General features: G+C 41.1%; 1 protein-coding gene across 2 annotated transcripts in view; it reads left to right on the forward strand.

The window, feature by feature from the left end:
• Nucleotides 1–20,000, forward strand: part of fndc3ba (fibronectin type III domain containing 3Ba) — a 233,921-nt gene that overhangs the window by 18,743 nt on the left and 195,178 nt on the right. The window contains exon 1 of one of the 2 annotated variants that reach the window (XM_062040933.1): nt 7,536–8,195. The exons of the other annotated variant lie outside the window; for it this stretch is intronic. The gene's annotated coding sequence lies outside the window, so the exon portion shown is untranslated. Of the gene's footprint in view, nt 1–7,535; nt 8,196–20,000 lie in introns of those variants that run through there. 2 annotated transcript variants of the gene reach the window in all.

Raw genomic sequence — 20,000 nt, forward strand, 5'->3', positions numbered from 1 at the left:
TGGCTATCTAACTAACTAGCTAGCTAACACACTCACAAGCTAACTCACTCACATGCTCACTAACTAGCTAACTAATTAACTAGCTAGCATAATGGTTAGCTAACTAAATTGTTAGCTAACTCGCTCACTTACTTACTAAATGGCTAAATAATGAACTAGCTAGCTAACTGGCCATCATCACATACCTGTTATTTTACATAACACCATTTGAGTCATTGTCCTAAACTTTCCTGCCACTTTTGTATTTTAAAACAAGGAAGTCAATAAGTCTGCTTGTCCTAAACTTTCCCGCCATTTCATTTCAAACATTATGCCTTTTTTCCCCGGACATATACTATAATAATATCATACCTTGATAGTATCGTACCAGGAGATTTTCATACTGTTTAATCCCAACATACTACTAACTATTACACACTACTACAAACAAACTATTAAATATCACTAATTATAATCACTACTAACTACAACTAACCACTACTAGCTAAGTATTTCCACTAAATAATAACAACAATAAATAACTACTGCCAACTACTAACCAATTACTAACCACTACTAACTATTACTACATACTACCTGCTATTAACTATGACATATTATTTACTACTAGCTACTGCCAACTGCAACTAAAAAAATACTAACCACTACTAATTAACTACTATGACTTCCTACTATTAAAGAGCTACTACCTGCTACTAAGTAGCTACTAACTATTGTATATTAAGTAGTATCTACTACTAACTACCGCTAACTAGTACTACCCAGTGTGACACAAACATGACAACACAACTACTGTATAGAACAAGGCACAATAAGTACATGAACTATAAACATAAAAAATATAATACAAATAAGTATTATGCTGGCGGTAACAAAAAAGACAGCAATAAGAGATAGCTAACTGGCTAGCTAACACACTACTAGCTATCTAACTAACTAGCTAGCTAGGGACGGTGTGGCGAAGTTGGTAGAGTGGCTGTGCCAGCAATCGGAGGGTTGCTGGTTACTGGAGTTCAATCCCCACCTTCTACCATCCTAGTCACGTCCGTTGTGTCCTTGGGCAAGACACTTCACCCTTGCTCCTGATGGCTGCTGGTTAGTGCCTTGCATGGCAGCTCCCGCCATCAGTGTGTGAATGTGTGTGTGAATGTGTGTGTGTGAATGTGTGTGTGAATGTGTGTGTCTGAATGTGTGTGTGAATGTGTGTGTGAATGTGTGTGTGAATGTGTGTGTGAATGTGTGTGTGAATGTGTGTGTCTGAATGTGTGTGTGAATGTGTGTGTGAATATGTGTGTGAATGTGTGTGTGAATGTGTGTGTGAATGTGTGTGTGAATGTGTGTGTCTGAATATGTGTGTGAATGTGTGTGTGAATGTGTGTCTGAATGTGTGTGTGAGTGTGTGTGTGAATGTGTGTGTGAATGTGTGTGTGAATGTGTGTGTGAATGTGTGTGTGAATGTGTGTGTCTGAATGTGTGTGAATGTGTGTGTGAATGTGTGTGTGTGAATGTGTGTGTGAATGTGTGTGTGAATGTGTGTGTGAATGTGTGTGTGGATGTGGAAATAGTGTCAAAGCGCTTTGAGTACCTTGAAGGTAGAAAAGCGCTATACAAGTAGAACCCATTTATCATTTATTATTTATTTAACTAGCTAGCTAACACACTCACGAGCTGCTACTAACTATTATTTATTAACTATCATCTACTGCCAACTACTACTCACAAATTACTAACCACCATTAATTAAATACTATTACTACCTATTAGCTACTCCCTGCTACAAAGTAGCTACTAACATTGCATGTTAACTATTATCTAGTACTAACTACTGCTAACTACTACTACCCAGTGTGACACAAACATGACAACACAACTACTGTATAGAATAAGACACAATAAGTACATTACCTATAAACATAACAAATAAAATTAAGTATCATGCGGGTGGTAACACAAAAGACAGCAATAAGAGATAGATCATAATTTATACTATATATATATATATATATATATATATATGTATATATATATATATATGTATGTATATATATATGTATGTATATATATATATATGTGTATATATATATATATATATATATATATATATATATATATATATATATATGTATATATATATATATATGTATGTATATATATATATATATATATATATATATATATATATATATATATATATATATATATATATATATATATATATATATATATATATATACATATGTATGTATATATGTGTGTGTATATACTGTACTGTCTGTATGATTGTGTGTATGTGTGTGTGTGTGTGTGCGTGTAATATAGACAGGTTTCTAAAGCAAGTGTGACTAATAGTCTTCACACACACACACACACACACGGTGCAAGAAAGTTATGAATGGTCCTTCACACACACACACACACACGCACACACACACACACACACACACACACACACACACACACACACACACACACACACACACACACACACACACACACACACACAGGCCTTATCCCTCCTGCCAGTGTAGTTGAATGATGAATTAAGAACTATGAATGATGAATTATGAATGAGTGTTTATTCATCTTTATGAAAAGGCACAGGAGTCACTTTTTTTCAAAGTCCTTCAAAATCTTGCAACATTTGTGGGCGTGAGTGCGTGTGCGTGTGCGTGTGTGTGTGTGCAACACACAATAGGTAAGTAATACCTGACACACACACACGCACGCACACACACACACACACACACACACACACACACACACACACACACACACACACACACACACACACACACACACACACACTCCTGCACCCTTGAACCAATGTGTGAAATCCTGAGGCTGATTGAGGAGGTGGAATGTGACCTTTTGACCCTGCAGCGGCATGGGGTGGGGGGGTGGGGGGGCATCTGTAGACGTGTGTGTGTGTGTGTGTGTGTGTGTGTGTGTGTGTGTGTGTGCGTGTGAGTGAGTGATTTGTGGGGGGTCCTGCCAGCAGAGGGTTAGGACGCAGATTAAATCTAGGCGGCCATCATTAAAGAGCCTCTTTCCATTTATCCATCATTTTTACACCGCTTATGAATATATTATTAGATATATTTTTAACAAATTCAATAAGTTAATTATTTTTTATCACCTCCTCTCATTATTACAAGCAAGGTTAATTATTTGAATGTTACCAGTAATACTTACTATTAGGGATGTCTGATAATATCGGCCGGCCGATATTATCGGCCGATAAATGCTTTAAAATGTAATATCGGAAATTATCGGTATCGTTTTTTTTATTATCGGTATCAGCTTTTAAATTTATTTTTTTTTAAAATTAAATCCACATAAAAAACAGAAGATACACTTACAATTAGGGCACCAACTCAAAAAAACTCCCTCCCCCATTTACACTCATTCACAAAAAAGGGTTGTTTCTTTCTGTTATTAATATTCTGCTTCCTACATTATATATCAATATATATCAATACAGTCTGCAAGGGATACAGTCCGTAAGCACACATGATTGTGCGTGCTGCTGCTCCACTAATAGTACTAACCTTTCACAATTAATTGTACTAATTTTCATTAATTACTAGTTTCTATGTAACTGTTTTTATATTGTTTTACTTTCTTTTTTATTCAAGAAAATGTTTTTAATTTATTTATCTTATTTTATTCTATAATTTTTTTTAAAAAGTACCTTATCTTCACCATACCTGGTTGTCCAAATTAGACATAATAATGTGTTAATTCCACGACTGTATATATCGGTTAATATCGGTATCGGTTGATATCGGTATCGGTAATTAAAGAGTTGGACAATATCGGAATATCGGATATCGGCAAAAAGCCATTATCGGACATCCCTACTTACTATATATTGATATATAGACAGACATATAGATATATATATGTGGAAATATATATAGAAAGAGAGATTTAGGGATAGAGATAGAAAAATAGAGTGGTAGAGAAAGATACATAGATATAGAGGGAGTTAGCAATAAAGATAGACAGAAATAGAGACATATATTTAAGTTAAAGTACCAATGATTGTCACACACACACGAGGTGTGGCAAAATTATTCTCTGTATGTACAAAACCTAAAATAAAAAGAGAATACAATGATTTGCAAATCTGTTTCAACTTATATTCAATTGAATAGACTGCAAAGACAAGATATTTCATTAAAGTTACATTTAAAGTACCAATGATAGTCATATATATATGTATATACATGTATATGTATATATATATGTATATATGTGTATGTATATGTATATATATATATGTATATGTATATGTATATATATATATATATATATATATATATATATATATATATATACATATATATATATATATATATATATATATATATATATATATATATATATATATATATATATATATATATATATATATATATATATATATATATATATATATATATGTATAAGAGTGGGTAACCATGAAACAGGCGTCCATGATAACGTTGAGAAATGTTGTTGTTCAACAATTTGCTCAGGCATTTGTTGACAAAGTGGTGACCCTCGCCCCGTCCTTGTTTGTGAACGACTGAGCATTTCATGGAAGCTGCTTTTATACCCAATCATGGCACCCACCTGTTCCCAATTAGCCTGTTCACCTGTGGGATGTTCCAAATAAGTCTTTGATGAGCATTCCTCAACTTTATCACTCTTCTTTGCCACTTGTGCCAGCTTTTTTGAAACATGTTGCAGGCATCAAATTCCAAATGAGCTAATAATTGCAAAAAATAACAAAGTTTTCCAGTTCGAACTTTAAGTATCTTGTCTTTGCAGTCTATTCAATTGAATATAAGTTGAAAATTATTTGTTGTATTCTCTTTTTATTTACCATTTACACAACGTGACAACTTCACTGCTTTTGGGTTTTATGTACATACAGTATATGTATATTTATATGTACAGTGGGGCAAAAAAGTATTTAGTCAGCCACCCATTGATTGTCAATGGGTGGCTGACTAAATACTTTTTTGCCCCACTGTATGTATATATATGTGTGTGTGTGTATGTATGTGTATATATATATACATATATATATATATGTAGGTATGTATGTATGTATGTATGTATGTATGTGTATATATATATATATATATATATATATATATATATATATATATATATATATATATATATATATATATATATATATATATATATATATATATATATATATATATGTAGGTATGTATGTATGTGTATATATATATATATATATATATATATATATATATATATATATATATATATATATATATATATATATATATATATATATATGTATATATATATATATATATATATATATATATATATATATATATATATATATATATATATATATATATATATATATATATATATATATATTAGGGGTGTAACGGTACACAAAAATTTCAGTTCGGTACATACCTCGGTTTAGAGGTCACGGTTCGATTAATTTTCGGTACAGTAAGAAAACAACAAAATATTAATTTTTTGGTTATTTACCAAATGTGTAAACAATGGTATAACATACATATACACACAGGGTCCATTGCCAGTGTTCATGTGGTCAACATATATCAAATAAAAAGTAAATAAGATAAGGCTCAGAATGGTTTCTTAACAAAACCTTCCTACATATAAAGGGCTTTTTTTGATTGATTGATTGAGACTTTTATTAGTAGATTGCACAGTACACTACATATTTATTAGTAGATTGCACAGTACAGTACATATTCATTAGTAGATTGCACAGTACAGTACATATTTATTAGTAGATTGCACAGTACAGTACATATTTATTAGTAGATTGCACAGTACAGTACATATTCCGTACAATTGACCACTAAATGGTAACACCCCAACTTGTTTAAGTCGGGGTCCACGTTAATCAACATTAAACTGCCTCAAGTTGTTGCTCAGATGAAATAAAATGACACAACTTTTCTTCTACATGTAAAAAGTGCAACATTAAACAGTTTCAAGTCAACTCAGCCTCACATTAACTTTTCTTTTCCCCCCCAGCCTGGCTAACTTGGCGGTAAGAGGATATATGGGCTCATTGTTCTTCCACCATAGAAGTGACTCAAAATGTAGTTTTTAATGCAATATGGACTTATATCTGCTGCTATAAAAACATTTGTTATTGCTTTAGCCCTGCCTGACTCGCCGAGGACAGGCTGCTTGAATGCGGTGGTGATGCTTCAAATGGGTTAGCATGTGTTATGAGAGTAGCGTATATGTGTGTGTGTGGCCTTTTAATATGTGACAGCATGTGAGGTGAGTGTGTGGGCGAGCGAGGTGAGGGAGCGGTAGCGTGAGTGGCTAGTGTTTTGTTGGATTGACTGTGTGCAAGACCTCAATAAAGCCACGATTTGCAACTAATCGCCGGACTCGTCATTTACCCTGGAGTCCGGAGCTGTGGAGACCCACTAGAGTGAAGAGTGTTGCCCCCGAGATACATCGGCCCTGGAGGAGTGTCTCCCCTGCGCTCCTCCACTACGGTCTGGGAGCCGGAAGCAGGAAAGGTGCAACACATGTTTGACGTGTTGTCAGAAGCAGCTGCTGAACAATGTCGGCAAACCTCCGTCCTCCATTGTTGTATCACGCAGCCAAAGTGTTCCCAAACGGGAGATCTTAACGAGGCAGGAGGGTCTTCCAGCTCTGGCTTTTACATGTTGTCCTAGCCCGCTCGCTGCTAGCATGTGTACTCCTTCGGTACACCTGCGTACCCAACCGAAACCCCCGTACCGAAACGGTTCAATACAAATACACGTACCGTTACACCCCTAATATATGTATATGTATATATATATATGTATATACATATATGTATATACTGTGTATATATATATATATATATATATATATATATATATATATATATATATATATAAGACCGTCATCATCAGCTGAATGAGGTTTATTATACTTATGGATCGAATCATAGCCCAAAAATGATGAATCTGCATTTCTGGAATGCTCAGCTGGGAGCCTTTTGTTCACTGCACTGTGTTGTATGCATGTGTATATTTATACTGTGTGTGTGTGTGTGTGTTGAGGGGGAAGTGGCTGTGTTTGTTTAAACTAAGCACGCTCAGCCATGTGGGACAATTTAGCGGGAATGACAAGCGCCAAGACAGCCAGTTGTGGGCCAGCGAGCGTCTGTTGTCAAAGCATTCTGGCCGTCATTTTTCCTTTCCCCAAGAAAATTGCCTTATGCTTGCGTTGTTTTAGGCTGTTGGAAGCGTTGAAATGGCGACAGGAACAAAAGTTTCCTCAGAGTTCCCAGAGAGGTAATCAAGAAGGGCGAAAGATGTCAAGGTTTTAGGAAAAGACGAGAAGAAAAGTGTCACACGCTCCAGTCCAAGGGAGCGGATTTGAAGAATGCACTGATCACATTTTGATATGTTACCCTAAAAAGCTGCTCAACAAGTTGGCAACCCAATCAGGACTTGCCGGACTAGAACAGTTCTTCCCAAATAGTGGGGAGGTGCGGGGGGAGAAAATGCTTTATCAGTATCATTCTTCAAACCCAGCGTTGGAAAGCTGTGCACTACAAAATGTGCTCATAAAACATCAGCACAAATAGTTTGAGTCATTTTAGTTTTGTCGGTTAAATTGTTTTATTTATTGTGCTCCCGAGTAATTATTGCTGATCAATTTATTTAACGAGTTTATTTAATACAATTTTATCAAATAGTTCAAGTCAATCAAAAATGTTTTTATTTTAAATGAGTATTAAGATTTTTTTTTTCCAAGTAAATTGACTAAAACAATGTTAATAAAGTTATTCTTTGTTGTTAGTTGACCTACATTTCTTTTTTGTGTTTTTTTTTTAAATTGTTTGTAAGGAGGACACAATGTTATGCAGAGGTGTACTTACAACAACTTTATAGACAAAGTGGAACCTCGATTTACGAACACTTTTATTTGCAACCTCTTCTGTTTACGAATCTTGACGCCAAATGAATTAATTTGGCATGTCGCTTGAAGCCACCGGGTGCTAGCATTTTGATGAAACCACGTCCTGTACACGAGGGCGTGGCCGCTTTGAAGAGGCGGGGCCCCCGATGTCACGTTGTGTTCACAGCCTGTACACACTGCCGGCCATTTCCAAGAGCTTCCACGGCCAACGACATCTAACGTGTGTTTTCCACAACAATTTCTGTGTAAGTCGTACTCTGTGTGTTTAGAAAGGCTTTAAATGGGTCCAAAGTCTCACAGTCTCGCTGTATATCTTCAACTTGCTACACAAAGGCTTTGAGCTGACAGTTTTGCTAGTTAGCCTCCGGCTTGCGGCCCCTTCAGTTCGAAGATTTTATCAACGAAGGAGACTTTGTTCCACAGCAAGTCTTTAATTGTGATGAGACAGAAAAATATGCCCAAGCGGAGCTTTTATTACAGCGAAGGAGAAGGCACTACCGCGACACAGGATTGCATCACACTGCTAGTTTGTGCTAACGCTAGTTAGGGCTGGGCGCTATACTGATATTACAGTTAATACCGGTATATTTTTCAAAGAATACATATTTGAGACAATACCGCCGTACCGGTATCTTTTGATGTGCCTTTGTTACGGCATTCCCTTTGGCTCAACCGCGCCCCTTGGGGGGTTACCTAGGCTTCTGTGACGCACAATGATGCAACACAACAAGCTTTTCATAACAATATGGCAGCTGACTTCTGGACTCTGGAGTGAGGCAATGCTATGGTCACCATCTGCATTTGGCTATTGGTGAGCGACTACAGCTTTATTTACAAACCCCGTTTCTATATGAGTTGGGAAATGGTGTTAGATGTAAATATAAACAGAATACAATGATTTGCAAATCCTTTTCAAGCCATATTCAGTTGAATATGCTACAAAGACAACATATTTCATGTTCAAACTCATAAACTTGATTTTTTTTTGCAAATAATCATTAACTTAGAATTTCATGGCTGCAACACGTGCCAAAGTAGTTGGGAAAGGGCATGTTCACCACTGTGTTACATGGCCTTTCCTTTGAACAACACTCAGTAAAGGTTTGGGAAGTGAGGAGACACATTTTTGAAGTGGAATTCTTTCCCATTCTTGCTTGATGTACAGCTTAAGTTGTTCAACAGTCTCCCTTCTCATATTTTAGACGCCACACATTTGCAATGTCTGGACTACAGGCAGGCCAGTCTAGTACCCACACTCTTTTACTATGAAGCCACGCTGTTGTAACACCTGGCTTGGCATTGTCTTTCTGAAATAAGCAGGGGCGTCCATGGTAACGTTGCTTGGATGGCAACATGTGTTGTATGTATAAAATAAACAATTGCCTCTGCGCATGCACATAGCATAGATCCAACGAATCGGTGACTAAATTAATCGCCAACTATTTTTATAATCGATTTTAATCAATTTAATCGATTAGTTGTTGCAGCCCTTATATATATATATATATATATTAGGGATGTCCGATAATGGCTTTTTGCCGATATCCGATATTCCGATATTGTCCAACTCTTTAATTACCGATACCGATATCAACCGATACCGATATCAACCGATATATACAGTCGTGGAATTAACACATTATTATGTCTAATTTGGACAACCAGGTATGGTGAAGATAAGGTACTTTAAAAAAATAAAAATACAATAAAATAAGATAAATAAATTAAAAAAAATTTCTTGAATAAAAAAGAAAGTAAAACAATATAAAAACAGTTACATAGAAACTAGTAATGAATGAAAATTAGTAAAATTAATTGTTAAAGGTTAGTACTATTAGTGGAGCAGCAGCACGCACAATCATGTGTGCTTACGGACTGTATCCCTTGCAGACTGTATTGATATATATTGATATATAATGTAGGAAGCAGAATATTAATAACAGAAAGAAACAACCCTTTTGTGTGAATGAGTGTAAATGGGGGGAGGGAGGTTTTTTGGCTTGGTGCACTAATTGTAAGTGTATCTTGTGTTTTTTATGTTGATTTAATTAAAAAAAAAAAAAAAAAAAAAAAACGTTACCGATAATAAAAAAAACCGATACCGATAATTTCCGATATTACATTTTAACGCATTTATCGCCATCCCTAATATATATATATATATATATATATATATATATATATATATGTCTTAATTAGATTATCCAAAAAATAGTGCTCGATACCGTTTCATGAGGGTTTTCCTCAATCCTCAGGAGATCTCCTGAGGATTGAGGAAAAAATAATGTATGCCCTGGTGCCCTAAAATATGAGCCCTCCTCTAAGGCAACACTTGCCTTGACCTTAAAAAGTTCAAATTGGAGGCCTGGTGCAGTTTTTACTAAAACAAGGCCTTTTGTGGAGGATAGAAACCATTATTCATGTTGACTTGATTGATTGATTGATTGAGACTTTTATTAGTAGGTTGCACAGTGACATTGATTCTTATGAGAAACTCCGCTTCACTATACAAACTTTTTGGTTTGCGAGCCATGTTGAAGAAGCATTGAGTTTTGTAAATTGAGGTTCCACTGTATTTCTAGTGGTGGCATAGTGTGGGGTGGAGGTTCCACTGTATTTCTAGTGGTGGCATAGTGTGGGGCGGGGGCAGTAAATTGAGGTTCCACTGTATTTCTAGTGGTGGCATAGTGTGGGGTGGAGGTTCCACTGTATTTCTAGTGGTGGCATAGTGTGGGGCGGGGGCAGTAAATTGAGGTTCCACTGTATTTCTAGTGGTGGCATAGTGTGGGGCGGAGGTTCCACTGTATTTCTAGTGGTGGCATAGTGTGGGGCGGGGGCAGTAAATTGAGGTTCCACTGTATTTCTAGTGGTGGCATAGCGTGGGGCGTGGGCAGTAATTTGAGGTTCCACTGTATTTCTAGTGGTGGCATAGTGTGGGGCGGGGGCAGTAAATTGAGGTTCCACTGTATTTCTAGTGGTGGCATAGTGTGGGGCGGGGGAAGTAAATTGAGGTTCCACTGTATTTCTAGTGGTGGCATAGTGTGGGGCGGAGGTTCCACTGTATTTCTAGTGGTGGCATAGTGTGGGGCGGGGGCAGTAAATTGAGGTTCCACTGTATTTCTAGTGGTGGCATAGTGTGGGGCGGGGGCAGTAATTTGAGGTTCCACTGTATTTCTAGTGGTGGCATAGTGTGGGGCGGGGGCAGTAATTTGAGGTTCCACTGTATTTCTAGTGGTGGCATAGTGTGGGGCGGGGGCAGTAAATTGAGGTTCCACTGTATTTCTAGTGGTGGCATAGTGTGGGGCGGGGGCAGTAAATTGAGGTTCCACTGTATTTCTAGTGGTGGCATAGTGTGGGGCGTGGGCAGTAAATTGAGGTTCCACTGTATTTCTAGTGGTGGCATAGTGTGGGGCGGGGGCAGTAAATTGAGGTTCCACTGTATTTCTAGTGGTGGCATAGTGTGGGGCGGGGGCAGTAATTTGAGGTTCCACTGTATTTCTAGTGGTGGCATAGTGTGGGGCGGGGGCAGTAATTTGAGGTTCCACTGTATTTCTAGTGGTGGCATAGTGTGGGGCGGAGGTTCCACTGTATTTCTAGTGGTGGCATAGTGTGGGGCGGAGGTTCCACTGTATTTCTAGTGGTGGCATAGTGTGGGGCGGGGACAGTAAATTGAGGTTCCACTGTATTTCTAGTGGTGGCATAGTGTGGGGCGGGGGCAGTAATTTGAGGTTCCACTGTATTTCTAGTGGTGGCATAGTGTGGGGCGGGGGCAGTAATTTGAGGTTCCACTGTATTTCTAGTGGTGGCATAGTGTGGGGCGGGGGCAGTAAATTGAGGTTCCACTGTATTTCTAGTGGTGGCATAGTGTGGGGCGGGGGCAGTAAATTGAGGTTCCACTGTATTTCTAGTGGTGGCATAGTGTGGGGCGGGGGCAGTAATTTGAGGTTCCACTGTATTTCTAGTGGTGGCATAGTGTGGGGCGGGGGCAGTAATTTGAGGTTCCACTGTATTTCTAGTGGTGGCATAGTGTGGGGCGGGGGCAGTAAATTGAGGTTCCACTGTATTTCTAGTGGTGGCATAGTGTGGGGCGTGGGCAGTAAATTGAGGTTCCACTGTATTTCTAGTGGTGGCATAGTGTGGGGCGGGGGCAGTAAATTGAGGTTCCACTGTATTTCTAGTGGTGGCATAGTGTGGGGCGGGGGCAGTAAATTGAGGTTCCACTGTATTTCTAGTGGTGGCATAGTGTGGGGCGTGGGCAGTAAATTGAGGTTCCACTGTATTTCTAGTGGTGGCATAGTGTGGGGCGGGGGCAGTAAATTGAGGTTCCACTGTATTTCTAGTGGTGGCATAGTGTGGGGCGGGGGCAGTAATTTGAGGTTCCACTGTATTTCTAGTGGTGGCATAGTGTGGGGCGGGGGCAGTAATTTGAGGTTCCACTGTATTTCTAGTGGTGGCATAGTGTGGGGCGGAGGTTCCACTGTATTTCTAGTGGTGGCATAGTGTGGGGCGGAGGTTCCACTGTATTTCTAGTGGTGGCATAGTGTGGGGCGGGGACAGTAAATTGAGGTTCCACTGTATTTCTAGTGGTGGCATAGTGTGGGGCGGGGGCAGTAATTTGAGGTTCCACTGTATTTCTAGTGGTGGCATAGTGTGGGGCGGGGGCAGTAATTTGAGGTTCCACTGTATTTCTAGTGGTGGCATAGTGTGGGGCGGGGGCAGTAAATTGAGGTTCCACTGTATTTCTAGTGGTGGCATAGTGTGGGGCGGGGGAAGTAAATTGAGGTTCCACTGTATTTCTAGTGGTGGCATAGTGTGGGGCGTGGGCAGTAAATTGAGGTTCCACTGTATTTCTAGTGGTGGCATAGTGTGGGGCGGGGGCAGTAAATTGAGGTTCCACTGTATTTCTAGTGGTGGCATAGTGTGGGGCGGGGGCAGTAATTTGAGGTTCCACTGTGTTTCTAGTGGTGGCATAGTGTGGGGCGGGGGCAGTAATTTGAGGTTCCACTATATTTCTAGTGGTGGCATAGTGTGGGGCGGGGGCAGTAAATTGAGGTTCCACTGTATTTCTAGTGGTGGCATAGTGTGGGGCGGGGGCAGTAAATTGAGGTTCCACTGTATTTCTAGTGGTGGCATAGTGTGGGGCGTGGGCAGTAAATTGAGGTTCCACTGTATTTCTAGTGGTGGCATAGTGTGGGGCGGGGGCAGTAAATTGAGGTTCCACTGTATTTCTAGTGGTGGCATAGTGTGGGGCGGGGGCAGTAAATTGAGGTTCCACTGTATTTCTAGTGGTGGCATAGTGTGGGGAGGGGGCAGTAAATTGAGGTTCCACTGTATTTCTAGTGGTGGCATAGTGTGGGGCGGAGGTTCCACTGTATTTCTAGTGGTGGCATAGTGTGGGGAGGAGGTTCCACTGTATTTCTAGTGGTGGCATAGTGTTAAGCGGGGACAGTAAATTGAGGTTCCACTGTATTTCTAGTGGTGGCATAGTGTGGGGCGGGGGCAGTAATTTGAGGTTCCACTGTATTTCTAGTGGTGGCATAGTGTGGGGCGGGGGCAGTAATTTGAGGTTCCACTGTATTTCTAGTGGTGGCATAGTGTGGGGCGGGGGCAGTAAATTGAGGTTCCACTGTATTTCTAGTGGTGGCATAGTGTGGGGCGGGGGAAGTAAATTGAGGTTCCACTGTATTTCTAGTGGTGGCATAGTGTGGGGCGTGGGCAGTAAATTGAGGTTCCACTGTATTTCTAGTGGTGGCATAGTGTGGGGCGGGGGCAGTAAATTGAGGTTCCACTGTATTTCTAGTGGTGGCATAGTGTGGGGCGGGGGCAGTAATTTGAGGTTCCACTGTGTTTCTAGTGGTGGCATAGTGTGGGGCGGGGGAAGTAATTTGAGGTTCCACTATATTTCTAGTGGTGGCATAGTGTGGGGCGGGGGCAGTAAATTGAGGTTCCACTGTATTTCTAGTGGTGGCATAGTGTGGGGCGGGGGCAGTAAATTGAGGTTCCACTGTATTTCTAGTGGTGGCATAGTGTGGGGCGTGGGCAGTAAATTGAGGTTCCACTGTATTTCTAGTGGTGGCATAGTGTGGGGCGGGGGCAGTAAATTGAGGTTCCACTGTATTTCTAGTGGTGGCATAGTGTGGGGCGGGGGCAGTAAATTGAGGTTCCACTGTATTTCTAGTGGTGGCATAGTGTGGGGCGGGGGCAGTAAATTGAGGTTCCACTGTATTTCTAGTGGTGGCATAGTGTGGGGCGGAGGTTCCACTGTATTTCTAGTGGTGGCATAGTGTGGGGAGGAGGTTCCACTGTATTTCTAGTGGCGGCATAGTGTTAAGCGGGGACAGTAAATTGAGGTTCCACTGTATTTCTAGTGGTGGCATAGTGTGGGGCGGGGGCAGTAATTTGAGGTTCCACTGTATTTCTAGTGGTGGCATAGTGTGGGGCGGGGGCAGTAATTTGAGGTTCCACTGTATTTCTAGTGGTGGCATAGTGTGGGGCGTGGGCAGTAAATTGAGGTTCCACTGTATTTCTAGTGGTGGCATAGTGTGGGGCGGGGGCAGTAAATTGAGGTTCCACTGTATTTCTAGTGGTGGCATAGTGTGGGGCGGGGGCAGTAATTTGAGGTTCCACTGTATTTCTAGTGGTGGCATAGTGTGGGGCGGGGGCAGTAAATTGAGGTTCCACTGTATTTCTAGTGGTGGCATAGTGTGGGGCGGAGGTTCCACTGTATTTCTAGTGGTGGCATAGTGTGGGGCGGAGGTTCCACTGTATTTCTAGTGGTGGCATAGTGTGGGGCGGGGACAGTAAATTGAGGTTCCACTGTATTTCTAGTGGTGGCATAGTGTGGGGCGGGGGCAGTAATTTGAGGTTCCACTGTATTTCTAGTGGTGGCATAGTGTGGGGCGGGGGCAGTAATTTGAGGTTCCACTGTATTTCTAGTGGTGGCATAGTGTGGGGCGGGGGCAGTAAATTGAGGTTCCACTGTATTTCTAGTGGTGGCATAGTGTGGGGCGGGGGAAGTAAATTGAGGTTCCACTGTATTTCTAGTGGTGGCATAGTGTGGGGCGTGGGCAGTAAATTGAGGTTCCACTGTATTTCTAGTGGTGGCATAGTGTGGGGCGGGGGCAGTAAATTGAGGTTCCACTGTATTTCTAGTGGTGGCATAGTGTGGGGCGGGGGCAGTAAATTGAGGTTCCACTGTATTTCTAGTGGTGGCATAGTGTGGGGCGGGGGCAGTAATTTGAGGTTCCACTGTATTTCTAGTGGTGGCATAGTGTGGGGCGGGGGCAGTAATTTGAGGTTCCACTGTATTTCTAGTGGTGGCATAGTGTGGGGCGGGGGCAGTAAATTGAGGTTCCACTGTATTTCTAGTGGTGGCATAGTGTGGGGCGGGGGCAGTAATTTGAGGTTCCACTGTATTTCTAGTGGTGGCATAGTGTGGGGCGGGGGCAGTAAATTGAGGTTCCACTGTATTTCTAGTGGTGGCATAGTGTGGGGCGGGGGCAGTAAATTGAGGTTCCACTGTATTTCTAGTGGTGGCATAGTGTGGGGCGGGGGCAGTAAATTGAGGTTCCACTGTATTTCTAGTGGTGGCATAGTGTGGGGCGGGGGCAGTAATTTGAGGTTCCACTGTATTTCTAGTGGTGGCATAGTGTGGGGCGGGGGCAGTAATTTGAGGTTCCACTGTATTTCTAGTGGTGGCATAGTGTGGGGCGGGGGCAGTAAATTGAGGTTCCACTGTATTTCTAGTGGTGGCATAGTGTGGGGCGGGGGCAGTAATTTGAGGTTCCACTGTATTTCTAGTGGTGGCATAGTGTGGGGCGGGGGCAGTAAATTGAGGTTCCACTGTATTTCTAGTGGTGGCATAGTGTGGGGCGGGGGCAGTAAATTGAGGTTCCACTGTATTTCTAGTGGTGGCATAGTGTGGGGCGGGGGCAGTAAATTGAGGTTCCACTGTATTTCTAGTGGTGGCATAGTGTGGGGCGGGGGCAGTAAATTGAGGTTCCACTGTATTTCTAGTGGTGGCATAGTGTGGGGCGGGGGCAGTAAATTGAGGTTCCACTGTATTTCTAGTGGTGGCATAGTGTGGGGCGGGGGCAGTAAATTGAGGTTCCACTGTATTTCTAGTGGTGGCATAGTGTGGGGCGGGGGCAGTAAATTGAGGTTCCACTGTATTTCTAGTGGTGGCATAGTGTGGGGCGGGGGCAGTAAAATGAGGTTCCACTGTATTTCTAGTGGTGGCATAGTGTGGGGCGGGGGCAGTAATTTGAGGTTCCACTGTATTTCTAGTGGTGGCATAGTGTGGGGCGGGGGCAGTAATTTGAGGTTCCACTGTATTTGTAGTGGTGGCATAGTGTGGGGCGGGGGCAGTAATTTGAGGTTCCACTGTATTTCTAGTGGTGGCATAGTGTGGGGCGGGGGCAGTAATTTGAGGTTCCACTGTATTTCTAGTGGTGGCATAGTGTGGGGCGGAGGTTCCACTGTATTTCTAGTGGTGGCATAGTGTGGGGCGGGGGCAGTAATTTGAGGTTCCACTGTATTTCTAGTGGTGGCATAGTGTGGGGCGGAGGTTCCACTGTATTTCTAGTGGTGGCATAGTGTGGGGCGGGGGCAGTAATTTGAGGTTCCACTGTATTTCTAGTGGTGGCATAGTGTGGGGCGGAGGTTCCACTGTATTTCTAGTGGTGGCATAGTGTGGGGCGGGGGCAGTAATTTGAGGTTCCACTGTATTTCTAGTGGTGGCATAGTGTGGGGCGGGGGCAGTAATTTGAGGTTCCACTGTATTTGTAGTGGTGGCATAGTGTGGGGCGGGGGCAGTAAGAGAGGGGGAATAAAATGTGGAAGCAGTGAAGAAGACGAGTGAGTCATGGTCATGTGTTTGTGTGAGAGTGGCCACTTCCTGTGCAGCAGACACACAACACCTGTTGCAAACTGCTGGTGTGGGGGGTTATGATGATGATGATGATTGGACACAAGTAGTGGTCACCATGATGTGTGCTGTGGTCAGTGGGTGGTCCTGGCTGGTCCAGCTGGAAACAACCTTGGGATTGTTGAGTGTTGTTGTGAAGTCACAATTTGTCTTGTTGTGTTGGACTCTTTAGATTGTTTATGCTCCACTCCCACACTGACCTACATTACTCCTTCCTCTTCTTCACCTACATTACTCCTTCCTCTTCTTCCTGCAGCCACACAACAACTTGCAGAAGTTCTTTCTCCACAACCGTCATGTTTAATGATGTCCACCATCTTGGTTGTCACGTCAACATCTCCAAGTCAGCCACTAGAGGGGCGGAGCTATGACATCATCCATAGTGCTGGCAAGAAAGATGCAACACTGTTCTTTTTAATGTCAACCAAACAGTGCTTGAGGTGTTTTTATTTGAATGAATGAAATATTCAAGGATTGAAGGAACTTCATTGTCATAGCAGATGATAAGAAATGTAGTACCATATTTAGTCAATTCATTACCACAACAACATAGTACATCATCATTTCAATTAGGAGTAGGACATAGGTCTAAATAATAAATAAAAAAATAATAAATGGGTTATACTTGTATAGCGCTTAATAGAATGTAAATCAATGACATAATTATTATATTACCATATTTTCCGGACTATAAGGCGCACTTAAAATCCTTTTTTCCCCTCAAAACTCGACAGTGCGCCTTATAACCCGCTGCGCCTAATGTACGGAATAGTTCTGGTTTTGCTTACCAACCTTGAAGCAATTTTATTTGGTACATGGTGTAATGATAAGTGTGACCAGGAGATGGCTTCCTTTTTCTCTATCTTCTTGTTATGTGACATTCATGTTGCCATTTGTAATATAAAGTAGTGTAAAGTTCTTACTTATATCTGTCAGTAAACTCACCATGAAAGCACTAAAACATACCGGTGTTGTGACTTTACATTATTCAGCCAAGGAACTTTACTTATTAGAGAGTTCCGGTCACGGGACACATTTCGGGCGTTGTTGTTGCACTAGTGAGCCACGGATGAGGAGATGCTGCTCCGTTATTGATGGAAGTAAAGTGTGAATGTCATTAAAACAGTTAGCGCCATCTTTTGACACTTCTTCCACTCCCGTCCTTGCACGCTACACCAAAGATGACGCTGTCCAAGTGGAGGCACGTAAATAAGAGTGTCCACAAAACGGCACATCCTGAAGAGACTGTCAGAAAGTGAGTTGAAGATGATGAGTAAAACATCATCTATGCAACATTTTGAGCAAAGAAGCAGCATTACATGTTATGTAGACCACAAGGAAGTCTTTTACATTTAGATAATAATAATAATAATATGACTCCTTTAATGTGCCTTATAATCCGGTGTGCCCTATGGTAATTTAGTGCATGGACATGTACTGACTGCTTTCCTAGCTCCACATTTTAGTCTTCGTCCTTTTTCTCCTCTTCTCATTTTCCTCCTCGCCTCGCCTCCTGATCTCCTTCTGGGGAACACACACACACACACACACACACACACACACACACACACACACACACACACACACACACACACACACACACACACACACACACACACACACACACACACAGACACACACACACACACACGCGCACACACACACAGACACACACACACACACACAGACACACACAGAGACATACACACACACACACACACACACACACACACACACACACACACACAGAGACACACACTGGTTGGACTAATGTTTACTGAGAAGCAATAACACAATTAGAATTGCTGACATTTTTAACCCCACACACATTCCACCTGTGCCAACCCCCGCTCCTCTCCCACCTTGTCTCTTATTTCCTGACCTGCTTCTTCCTTATCTTGCACTTATTTTACGTCATGGATGTCCAAAGTGCGGCTCGGGGACGTTTGTTCCCCGCAGCTGCTATTTTATTACATTTCAAACACATCCTGTATTAGACCCCTACAGAAAAAGACAAAGAAAATAATACAAATCATTTGTAACATAGGGGCTGAAAAACCAAAATGGCCGTTTTTTAAAAAGGTTTTATTATCAATTTTATACCAAATAATATATTGCGAGACTCGGTTTAAATCAGATCTGGGCAAATTAAGGGCCGTTAAGCTTTTCAATCTGGCCCGCCGGACATTCCCCCAATTTTTTTTAGATGTTTAAGATGTAAAGTGTAGCTGCCATTATGATGTGCACTCATCTTTTATAATGACTGTAAGTCTTCAACTGTACTAAGTCTTTACACGCTTGGAATCTGCATCATATACTAGTTACTACGCTCATCTAAATAGTTACTATGCTCATCTAAATAGTTACTATGCTCATCTAATTAGTTACTTTACTCATCTAATTAGTTACTATGCTCATCTAAATAGTTACTATGCTCATCTAAATAGTTACTATGCTCATCTAAATAGTTACTATGCTCATCTGATTAGTTACTTTACTCATCTAATTAGTTTCTATGCTCATCTAATTAGTTTCTATGCTCATCTAATTAGTTACTATGCTCATCTAATTAGTTTATATGGTAATCTACTTAGTTACTATGGTCATCTAATTAGTTACTACAGTAATATAATGAGTTACTATGGTCATCTAGTGAGTTACTATGGGCATGTAATGAGTTACTATGGGCATGTAATGAGTTACTATGGTAATGTAATGAGTTACTATGGGCATGTAATGAGTTACTATGGTAATGTAATGAGTTACTATGGGCATGTAATTAGTTACTATGGGCATGTAATTAGTTACTATGGTCATGTAGTGAATTGAAGTGAATTATATTTATATAGCGCTTTTTCTCTAGTGACTCAAAGCGCTTTACATAGTGAAACCCAATATCTAAGTTCCATTTAAACCAGTGTGGGTGGCACTGGGAGCAGGTGGGTAAAGTGTCTTGCCCAAGGACACAACAGCAGTGACTAGGATGGCGGAAGCGGGGATCGAACCTGCAACCCTCAAGTTGCTGGCACGGCCACTCTACCAACCGAGCTATACCGCCCCGTATACTAGTTACTATGGGCATGTAATGAGTTACTATGGGCATGTAATGAGTTACTATGGTAAT

This window comes from Entelurus aequoreus, linkage group LG03 (genome assembly GCF_033978785.1).
Source record: "Entelurus aequoreus isolate RoL-2023_Sb linkage group LG03, RoL_Eaeq_v1.1, whole genome shotgun sequence".
Classification (NCBI taxonomy): Eukaryota; Metazoa; Chordata; class Actinopteri; order Syngnathiformes; family Syngnathidae; genus Entelurus; species Entelurus aequoreus.